Raw genomic sequence first — 12,621 nt, forward strand, 5'->3', positions numbered from 1 at the left:
TAATATAAAATATGATTTTGTAATACAGTCCAGTATTAATAGCTCAAGGGACACGACATACACATCACTGATATTTATTTCAGAACTTTTAAAGACTTAAGTTTGCATTTGACGGAAAAAAATATTTACTCTGTTCATTCCATACAAATTTATATGAAAATCGCGCACGGCAAAATCAATGAAAATTAAGAATGTATGACGAACACATTAATAATGTTAACTTTAGTATTGACATACTTTATGTGGGGAAGATAGTTTTACCCGCGCGCACAACTGGTACTTATCCAAGGGAAGGGTAGAAATAGCCGTTATGTCGACTCCACTTTACAGGCGGGAAAGGTAGATCTACTTGATTATTTTATCAGAGCATTTTATGGCAATGCTTTAAGATTCTTTGAATTACACACACATCTATAAAAAAGTATGATAAGCTGTCATTTTATGCACAGTTCATATAAGAAACATAACCTTGTGCGTTAGAAAATGTGTTTAGTCAGTGAGTTGATGATTACACATTTTTATTAGATGATTGGTGAGCAGAATAGTGACATTTTCGTATCGTATTTTTTATAATATGGATTGTTGTTTGTTCATCATTCTGCGAATGTGAATAAAGACAAATACCTATATATTTTTTATAACATTGTTGCTGACGCGCGCGCCTAGGCCGGAAGGCTCGTGGGTGGCCACAAGGTTAATAAAAAAAAATTAGCCACAAGGCTAATGCTAAATGCGGTTCCGTATTGTAAATCCAGAACCGCGATGGGGCGTTGCTAGCAACAGCAGGACCCTGTAATCTGTCGCGAGATGAATACAGGGACCATGCACCTGGTTCGCCCTGCGAGAGGGGTACTAGCGTTGTCGAGAGACAGGTCGCGGTCAGGGGCCGCTGCGCAGACACCGCTGTCGCTGTGAAAGTCGATCACCCGAACCCTACTGCTCGGAGCCCTGCAGTGCAGAACCTTGTTGCTCAGTCCACAGGATAACCCGTCCAGAGCCTGAAAGAATCTTCGGCCAGGCTCTAGACGTGGTTAGCTGCGACTGCAGGGCATAGCGCTTGACGATCTTCGGAGCTTGGAACGCACACCAATCTCTCAATCACCAGTACAGCTCATTTGAAATGTATGGAAAATTAAAGGTTCGAAAAGTATACAAACCGCCAACCTTCATGGATTTGAGTACTTTACCAGATTTTACACAAAAAACTTCAAAAATAGGAAAATATTTTTTTGTACAAAATACTTAAATACCGAATACCTTCCCGCGGGAAGATTCAAATGACGGGTGAATATTGAAAGTTTGGCAGAAAGTTCTGAAATAATTTACATGTGCAACAGATACTGATTCTAAAATAACCAAATTAAAATTAATAGTTGCGGAGTGCATCGGACTTTCAAATATCAAGATTAAATTCAAATATACTTTATAAAATATAGTAAAATTATGAATTTAAATAGCAATTAGATTCTAATTGAATTATATCCCAAATATAAATGGTGTTCGACACAGATGTGTTATAATTATATTTGGCTTCTACTCTTATCTCTTATTAGATTATCATAAGCAGTATATATGGTGACAGTACATAAAAAAATTTACTAAAAAATAACTGATGTTTTGTGAGATATAAAGATTTTTATAAAAGGAATAATTATTACATTTTTTACTGATTTTTGCCTGCTGCCTTAACCTGTTACATTAGCGAAGAGCGCATAATATGTGTTTATACTGCCTCAAGAAAACAATACTTTGAAGTTATACTTGGAATACTTTTAATTTATTGTGTACAGATAAGGACTTTTTGGCATTTTTGTCCATATTTATTTAGGATTGTCTGTGTCCATGTATTACATAATACACAAAGGAATAGTTTATAGTAAACTTTACTTCTTTTTCTTAGCATACACATTTTAAAACTTTATTATAGTACGCCCACAGAATACTTTGTTTACCTTTTTTGTGCCCTTTAGTCTATTGGGAAAAGTACAGAATTAACTTCGCACCTTAATAAAATATAATGATTTAATTGGTCGGGGCTTTAAGAACGAAGCCTACGCACCGTATTTAAGAATTGATTAGGCTTCGTAACATTTACGCCATATCTATAAATTTAAGCATTTTTTTATTGAATACATTGTAGAGTAATACCCTGCAGCTACTAGAAAGGTTTTTTCTAGCTAATCAGCTGACGAATCTGTTATGTCTACTCTTCCCGAATTTATATCAAAATTGAAATTATTTTCACATCCGGTGTATTCATAGCTGTGGATAAACATACTTACATAAAGTGAAAAGCTGCATTCTTTGGCCACATATATTCCGTGGGGAAAAAATATGCCCCTCTAGCCTTCTACGGCTCAAAGTGTAAGGGAAGATAGAGGGTAGACAGGGTGTGGAACGTAAAATAGTATCATGGCTCAGGAATCTTCGGCAGTGGCTTGGAATACCGGATGCAGCAATGCTCATCAGAGTGACGCAGGATCGAGACGAGTTTCGAGTGATGGTCGCCGATCTCCGATAGGAGCGGCACGAGAAGAAGAGATAAAGCTTCAAATGTTTCTTCCAGTGAAGGGTTCACAATAAAACAATGATGATATTCACTTTGATAATGGTTTTATTTTTTTAATTAACTTTATCAATACAACACTAAAATAGAAATATTCTGTGTAATAATATAAATCATTTTAGTAATTAGTTATAAACTTTATATATCTATTTTTGCATGTGCAATACATATTAAATCTACGTTCCAAATCACATTCAAGTGACACTGAATTGCTTTTAATAAAAACTAAATATAAATCTATTTCATAAAAAAAGTATCTAATTACAAGATTTTAATATATTTCACCATAACTACATCAGTAAGTAAACTAGTTTTGATAGAAATCAATATTACAACAGTTAAATATTATATATCCCGCAATAACAACATGAGGATTAATTCAGTATTTAAAGTACTCGAGATCTCTGACTTAAGCAATTTGCATCAGTCTCATCAGAGTATTTGCGATTCCGCAGAATGCAGAAAGTATGTCAATATATGAAATACTTCTTTAGGCATTTTCTGCGTAAACTTACAAATCTCCGAGCCTAAATTCTTGACGTTCATACCAACCAACCTCTAGAGAGAATAAAAAGGTCTCGTAGGAGCCGTGTACTTCATTTTGAAAATCGATTGAATTAACGACAACAATTATCGTGAATATCGATTAATAATGAGGATTAAAAATAGCGGTCATATTTTCATTCACTCAGAGGTTGAAATATTTAGGTAGAAGTCCATCATATACTGAATTCATAATTGTAATAATAGCGGAAACACTCTTTTTGTCAGACTTTTATTAATGTACCACTATAAGTAGAAAAATCTAGGAAACAGATACAAATGAAAATGAGATAAAAGATTTGCAATAAAATAATTAGAAGTCTAGATTAATTAAAATCTGTTTTTCTCAGTTGTTTATACAAACAAGGTAACTAATAAAACAAAGGAAATGCAAAACGATTGAAACACAATACGCCAATAACAAAATAGAAAAACATAAGGCACTTTTTTTCTTTTGTAAAAGTGAAACCACAGTAGGTAATATATTTTATATTACAATTACATTCATATAAGACACTCAGAGAAAATCAACAGATGAAGTGTGTAACATTTCAAATATTTTTTATAAAATAAAATACTCTCTTAAGTAATATAAAATTTATATTCATCTATTGCCAACGCTGTATTGCATATATTTTTCAGATAAAATATGTTATGTTGAAAAAAAATACATCCAATTTCTCCATTTGGAAGAACAGTTGTATTGAGAAAAAAAACATAATTTCCGCCATTTTAAATACCTATCCCCGTAACGTGCAGAATTCACGCAACTTTTGTCTATGAATTTGGAATAAAGTGAAAATGAAGAAGTTGTGAATATGAATCATATTTTTTTCGTCATTCCCTTTCCGCACCTAATGATGGGTAGGGCACTGCATCGGTACACCAATTGCAGCATATCTTGATCATTTTTGTTACATGAATTTAAGATGATCAGTCTTACGCTTCAAGTACCAGCGGAGGGACTATGAAATATTCTAGCGCAAAAACACATTTTAAAATAAATATTTCATATCAACCATGTCGGGAATCGAACCCGAGACCTCTTGCATGCGCTTTAACCGTTGCACCACGAGGCAGACTATGTATAGAAAATAATAATCCGAAATATTAATTCAAGAAATCTTGAAGTCAAACATTTGGAGAGGATCTTGTTTAAATTAATTTGAAATAAATCAGAAATTGTAAATCATAAGTTTAATTAAAAGTGTTGATACGATAAAACATATTTTTCAAATTGTCGAAGGTAACGTGATATATAAATATCTGTTATATTTATTATTGTAGAATAATATTTTCATAATTTAAAATTTTAAATGCTGAAGAACCTATATCAGAAAAAAAACTGAAAATGGGACTATTCAGGTGTCATTATTATTGAAATGCGAAATAACATTAACTTTTATTAAGAATTTGAAATGTGCATCATTTCAAATTTTCGCTGATGATATAAGATTTTTGAAATTCGGATGGTTATCTCGTGATTAAAAAAAATAAAAAAATACCCTGGGTGATTTTCTTCGTAGAAGAAAATTGTCTCATTGTAAATAAAATAAACACAACCATATCAAAAACAAAAAAAGTGAAATAACTAAACTTTTATGTAACTTGTGATTTTTTGAATACTTTGTGAGTTTTCTTATTAAACATTTTATATATTTAAGTTTGTTTTGATTATGTAAATTTGTGTAAATTTAACTCCAAAGTGTAAATTTATAAATTGTTTAATAAAATAATACACATTTCACTTTTGGTAATAATTTAATAGTTTGTCAAGTGTAATTCCTAGTATTTCTAGGTGTAGAAGTTAATAAAATGGGGATTAAAAATACTGTTTCAATAATAGTTGATATTATCAGTAGGTAAACAAAAAAAATTTTAAAGGCGATTTTTTGAATCAACTAAAAAACAATTACAAATTTAAATCTACAGAAAGGCAGATTGCACGTAATTTCAATAAACTCCGAAATAAAAATTAAACCAAATAATATTTATAAAAACATATGAAGTGCAAAAATATAAAAAATTAAGAGAACATCCATGTAGAAAAATATTAATCAGTTAACATTAATTTTAAGCTTATTAATTTAGGTGGTGTAATATTTTTTTTTGAAGAGTGTTTTTTTTATTTATGTATTACTAAAATAAAATTTTAAATAAAACAAATAAAACATGCGAATCTTCTAATTTCAACACCCTCTACCTGAAACTTGAGTTTTTCAAAATGGCAGATGAAGGGTGTAGAATTTAAAGCACTCGCATATTAGCAACAAGAAATAAGACGATACCTACCATAAATATTTATTACATAATATAAATATATTTTAGTAGAAGCCAGTTCGTAAGAGATAAAAAAAATGTGCGCCTCTTGAAGAGCTAATTCTAATAAAGTACGGGAAATTTGACTTGTGCAAATCATAGACTAAAATAATATTAACAAAAACATCCAACTAAAAATACATTTCACATGGAAACGAAGATAATTCGAGAGAAAAATAAAATAAAAATACATTGCAACCTGGTTGCGATCGTGTATTTATCACAATAACTAAAAACAAAAGTTTAGAACTAAAAACAAACGAACGTAACGCCTTAAAATAGAAGTAAAAAAAAATAGAAATAAATTGTCATCTTTCATTATCTCACCTCTATCAGCTAAATGCTAAGGAGAGATTGTGTGCCAGACAGATTATAATTTAATAAATGAAAGATTTTTAAGATGAAAAGGCCATTAGCTATATTTATTTTGATGAATTAAACATCCAAAAAATACTGTTCCAAGGGTTGAAAAAATATGAAAACAAAAATTAATAAAAAGAGAAATAAAAACTCTGTATTACACATATGTTATATCGTTTTATCAAAAATGTTTTTAATAAAATAATTAGTTTAGTTGTCAATTTAAAATGTTACGTATAATTTTTAAAAGAAAAATTTATCATTAGTGTTTTTTTCGCTTTTTTAATTGTAAAAAAAAGTGTCATTGTACTAAAAGCAATAAAATAGTTACTCTTTAAGCATATTGAAATGAATTCAATATATATATGCTACAGTAAGGCTGGCACTTGGCCAAACAACTATTTAGCCTTTACAAAGAATACGGAAGACTTTTGATTTCATTGATTTGCAAAAGTGCTTAAACTATTCTGCCACAAACAATCTTATCACTCCAGTCATTCGATAACCTACGATTTTTGAACTTTCTTATATAATTTTAGAATATAAACATTTGAAGATAACTTTACTCTGTATGGTAAAGTTTAAACGTTAAAGTAAATATGTAACTTCTTTATAGAAATAAAATATACGCTTTGTGCATTTTCCCAGCGGCTGTTGTCGCGTTTCCAAACGTAAACTATTAAATCAAGGAAAACTGTTTTAACCCGTCGCTTAAAATATGTGCAGAGATAAAATAATATTATATTTAACAAATCTAGACAGTAAAAACATCGCATTAAATGCAAGAACACTATAAAATATAACTATGTTGTTATAAAGTGAAATATTTAAACTTAAACGTAGACGCCAATAAAAACTATGTTTTAATAGTATTATTTATATATATATAACTTTATATGTTTATCTTGTACTCTACGAATCTTACGTTAGTTATAATATTATTCCTTCTAAACAATACAAACTGTTAGGGATAAATATAATTCCAACGTGAACTTACAGCTACTACTGGTATCGGCTCAACAAACTATTCACCTCAAACGAAACAATCTAATATATTTATATATAATATATACGTAGAGGTGCATTTATGTTAAACGTAAAAAAATATAAGTGGACTCGTGCAAAACAAGTTAATCTATTCCCCACTAACAATCCACTCTGCGGAAATCTCCGATTAAGTCTAAACCATAATATAAAACAATCCTCTTATTATGTTACACTCTATCTATCGTGGACACTGGCCGATGCGTCAGACGTGGTAATATTGTTACCTAAATAATAACCCCCGCACCCCATCAGCCGACCATTCTGTAAATGCCGCTATCGCGATGTAAACTACGCAGTGCAATGGTAATACATATTCAATAATAGCGTATTCGATTCGCCGATCCGGAATGGTGAGAGGTTAAATATTCCGGCGAATCAAAGTGACGCATGCAGAACCTGTTTTGGAAGCGATGGCAATTTTGTCAGGGCGTGATGGGTGGTGGGACTACTTAGGATTTCTCTTTCATCAGATGCCCGCCTGGTCGGGCGAGGAGTCCGGCCCTCCCGGAGACTCCATCTTGAGCCCCATGGGGACGGGGGAATCCATCTTCATGCCTGCGGGGATGGGCGACTCGGCGCCCCCCATCATGAAGTATCCCGGAGGGAATACGCAGTCCTTGGGCATGTAGCATTCGTGCGTCGTCTTCATGTGGTTCTTCATCTTGTCCGGTCTAGAGAACTCTTTAGAGCAAACAGGACAGGGGAAGACCTTTCTCTGCTTGCCTTCGTGGTACAGAAACGCGTGCCTTTGAAATGAATACTTGTTTTTGAAGGTCTTTTGTATGTTTTCTTTTGCGCATTCTGTGCATTGGTAGATGCCTTCGTTTACTGAGGCGTATCGAAATAAATTTAGCCCTCTGACGGACATTTCTGTGAGTTGCTCGGCGGGATCGTTGGACGCGGAGTTGGCTCGCCGGCGCACACGGCGCCTGACTGGCTGTCTGGGCGAGCCCTGCTGACTGTGTGGCAGGTTGTTGTTGTTCAGTGTGTCAGTGTGGAAGTTCGGAAGGGAGTCCAAGGCATTGGCATTTGAAGTTGTGGCAGTTTGCGTCAGCGGGTTCACTCTGATCTTTCCGGAGTGGTCGACCGACTGTTTGGATTCGCTGCAGGGTTCCGATTTGGGTGTCAGGAGGCCAGGAGGTGTTTTCCCTGAAAGATCCGAGAAATCAATTATAAAAACTGTCATTTACCCCGAAGAAAAGCCACGATAAAAGATTAAAACAGTGTACATGAAGCATAAACATCAATCATACTAAATTAACATTATTCACTACAAAAATAAACAAAAAAGTGGGGCAAGGAAAACTAATTTTTGCATCAATAAAAAAAATACTCAAAAATTTGCATACATATTATTTAAGAATAGTTACAGACTGAAGTGAACTATCTGCGCTATTTAATCGATAAAAAAAAAAATGGATACTATTGAAGGAAGTAATGTTTTTTTGAGCATTAAAATATTTTTTAAAAGATGACAGGAAAACAGACTTAGCTGTTTACTGTAGTCGATTATTATCTTTAAAAAAAAATAAAATGAGAATTCATGAATCTTTAAAGACATTTGGATTGAGTGTATGGATTTATAAATATTTTGAAATCTGAGCATTGTTAAAAAAAACAACATATTTTTTAATAAAAGTGTATGACACCTTTCTTAATATTTTTTTTCCTAAATATTTTTTTTTTGTGATCAAATAAAAAATTGAAGAACCCTACAAAACGATAACATTGACTACAGTACAATAATAAATAGGTAGATATTATTTAAACATGCAAATCTTACTTTTCTATTTGGTTGTATCCCAGATCGTTAGGCATGGTAAAAATAAATGGTTAGAAATCATATATCCATAAAGAAATAAAACGCTAAATAATAGAACACCCATTCTTTTAATGTCCGATCAAAAATAAAGTTTAAAAAGGTTAGATTTTTTTTTTATTCAGTGAAATATGTTCTTGTTGATTAATTATTGTTTTAATATTTACCATTGTCACTAATAAAACATGAGAAGAATAGGTAACATGGTCTATTTAAAATTAAATAATATATAATGAATTTAAAAAAAAAAGTTTTTTATGTTTTTTTGCTTGGCGCATGAGATGAGGTAACATTGTAAGTCTGGTGGTGTGTGGTATGTGTTTGGCTATTATGTAGGAGGGTGGGTTGTATTTCCAATTGAAAAAAATAATACATGTACTTGAGATAATTTCTAAGAGCATTTGGTTTCATGCATATTTAATATTTTGACAATCAATTGTACATAATTACTATCAAGATAATAAAATACTGTGGATAACTTCTACCCAGAGTGTGTTGTGTTAGTTTCTTTTCTCCCTTTTTTCTTTATGGCAATATGCTGTATCTTAAAAAAGGTGGTTTTGAGATGAATTACTTTAAAGTTTTAAAGACATTTTATTACGTTCCTCGCAAACTAGAAATAATTGTAAATTTGGTAAGTAGTTAGATCAACTCATTGAAAACATATTTTTAAAAATAAAGAAATAAAAAAATGTATTTTGTATTTTCAATAAAATTTATAAAAGAATGTTCTGGCAGATTGTTTTTTAAAAATGTTTTTGACAATTCCTCGGAAATAAAGAAAAAAAAAATGAGTTAGTTAATATGATTTAAGTCAACGAATGGAATTGATTGAGTGTTGTGAAGTCAAAATGCTGTATCTACAGATACAGCGTATGGCCATAACACGGGCGTTTTGTTAAATGTTTCTGTGGTTTTTGGTTCAAACTAACATTATTTAAGTATTTTGTAGATTTAAAATGAAATTTATAAAATTACTCAAATAAATTTAATAAAAAAGAATCCTAAAAAGAATTAATACTCGGTAAGTCTTGGAATTCCATAGCAATAAAAAAAATTGAGCGTTTTTTAATATTTATAAAATGTTCATAAAAACATGCTTTTAAATAATATTGTTTTTATGAAAACATGATCAATTTTGAATTACTAACAAAATTTACATTCAGATAAATGGCAATATTCAAAAAAATAATTTGATACATATGGGACAAAAAAAACAACAATTATTTTTGTGACGAGATGAAACCAATGTGGTTTGTCATTTTTTGTTTTATACTTCGAGTAAATATTTTTAGTAGGTTAGTGGCATATTTTATCTCGGCTTTGTAGTTTCCCTCTGGAATCGTGATTTTGATTAAAGTGTGTTAGTTCTAAAACTACAATTAAATCATAAATAAAAACAAAATTCTGAAAATAAATCCTTTATTTTAAAATTAAATTATAATTTTATAAATAATACATCTAAAAAACAAATCATAACAGGAAAAATGTAAATATAACTAAAGAAAACATAACAGGAAAAATAAACATTCAGTTGAAGGATTACTTTTGATATATTCTGAAAATGCACATTCAAAAGTGCATTTGTACTTTGATTAGAAAATAATTAATATTCTTACATCGATAAGTGACGCAAATAGAGTTGAAAACAGTGATCTATAATAAATAATTATGTAATATAAGCATTTGGCAATTGAATAAATTAATTATTTGTAATTCAATAAAACAAAAAAACAATTGTAACAATTAATTCAATAAAATAACCCATCCAGTAAAATCTGATCGCAGATGGCGATATTATATTAGCAGGAAAATCTTAAGTATACAAAATAAAACTTAAATTATAACAAAATCATCGCTTAATAGCAGTGATAAAAAAATAAATTATTCTTTTAAATAAGGATTTGAACCATCTTGGCAAGTAGTGCATTTTCTCGATGCCGAGTATTTGCCATTTTATGAGGACACGCTTGTGTCGTTGGCATGGAAAATCTCAGACCAAAATTATAACTATACCTGTTCATTTCAAAATAATGATATTTTAATTCAACTAATAAGTAATAAGTTATGTAAGTTTCTAAGTATTGCCATCGGAACACGATTATAATATTAAGACTTATTGTAATAGGAATCCTCTACTGGAGGTTGTAAGGGCAAGCGACGTTTCAAGTCTTGTCAAGTGCATCGGGACTAATTGTTATCGAAAGATGTAAAAAATCATCACACAATTTCCAATCCCAAAAAGAGACATAAGAAAATTACTTGAGAATATTGTTTTAGTTAAGTACTTTATTTAAGTCGCATGTTTTAAGCATAAAATTTTACTTAAAAATAATTGCAATATTAAGAAAAAAAAAAGTGATTGGACGCAACATACTATGAAACATGATTATTGGCTACCGTTGAAAGAAAACAATATAAATACGATGTTTTGTATAAATTTTTGATAATTTTTAAAAACATATAAAAATGAACCATGTTGTTTAGGCTAACTGAAATTTTAAAGTGAATTACTGTATCTATTACAAAGTTAAATGATTTTTTGAATTAAAATATAAAAATTTGGGGCCATTTTAGACTAGCTGTAATAAATTTAATGAAAATTTTGTTCTCGCCGGGAATCGAATCTGGAACCTTCCGCGCGCGAGTTAAGCGACTTAGGCATTACACCATCGAGGCCACCAAATATGTTAATGCTACGGTGAAAGAAATTAGAATGTTAAATATGACAGCGATTCAATTAAGACTGATTTAATAATCCATGTAAAATTATGTTGAATCCAGCAGGCACCATAATATTTATTATTTAAAAATCGTTTATCCAATAAAAAAAAACTCATTGATCCAGGAACTTCATGAAAAGTTCCGTGTTTAATTAATTAAGTATTTTTTCTGTAATTATTTCTAAATAAAACAATATTCTCAAGTCATGTCCCGCGAGAGAATTAACATAAGACTGACCACTATTTTGAAGTGACATTGAGAATCGATCTTCCACAAGCATTCCCTTAGAGTATCGACACTAATAAAATTATTAAAAAACAACTATTAATAATCTTGTACACAGTTAAGCTAGTTCTTAATTCACTAAATAATGATATAGCCTCAAAAATTGCAACAAAATAATATTATAATATGCATAGATAATTTTGAATTATGCTGTCAGAGATAAAATGAAAAATTTGATGTTAAACATACGCTGGAAGCTCATGAACCGTTTTTTCTTTACACAGTTTCGAAATAGCACGGTACAAAATAAAATTAATTAATAATACACGATTTATAGTAAATTATACTATTTGTTTTTGGAATTCTCTACATTGCTCTTTTGCTTACGAGGCATAGAGAGGTATACGCAAGTGATAGTGAATTATCTTTGTTATGATTTTAATGTGGCATGCTATATTTTAAAATAAATTTATGGTACCTTCAATAAATAGTAGTTTGTTTTTTTTTTATCGCGAAATGATTTCTATACAAGGAAATCAATCCAACTGCGTGAATCATATACCTGGTGTAAAGAGGTTCAGGTGTAATATATATATATTATAGATGTGTTGTCTACGACATGTCTGCCTCGTGGTCTTCTGTTTAGTGCGTTTTCCTGCCGTGCACGAGGTCTCCGGTTCGATTCCGGACAAGTTTGATATGAAATATTAATTTTAAAAAGGTGTTTTTACGCTGCAATACTTCACCGTCCCTGGAGTGGCATTGCAACTACTCATCTCGCCCTTTTATTTAGTAAAATTATATAATTAATAAATAATTAGGGAAGTTCAGCGGTTTTTTTCATTTATTTTATTTAATTTTTTTTTTGCACTACAACAGGCCAGGAGGCCCAATTACAGTGGTGAAGTACATCACAGAACACCCAGGCTTGAGAAAAATCACATTTTTAATTTTTGTGTTCTCACCGGGAATCGAACCCGGAACCTTTCGTGTGTGAGTCAAGCATCTTGACCGGGGT

At 30.9% G+C, this 12,621-nt stretch overlaps 1 pseudogene across 1 annotated transcript; it reads right to left on the bottom strand.

Moving 5' to 3' along the window:
• Positions 1–2,596: 2,596 nt before the first annotated feature.
• On the bottom strand, positions 2,597–8,036 carry LOC148280888 (protein tramtrack, alpha isoform pseudogene; annotated as a pseudogene). Its single transcript, XR_015822480.1, has one exon. The product of XR_015822480.1 is annotated as a protein tramtrack, alpha isoform pseudogene (transcript).
• Positions 8,037–12,621: the final 4,585 nt, after the last annotated feature.

Source organism: Micrasema longulum, unplaced genomic scaffold (genome assembly GCF_059751315.1).
Source record: "Micrasema longulum isolate JH-2025_06_02 unplaced genomic scaffold, ASM5975131v1 h1tg000517l, whole genome shotgun sequence".
Lineage (NCBI taxonomy): Eukaryota > Metazoa > Arthropoda > Insecta > Trichoptera > Brachycentridae > Micrasema > Micrasema longulum.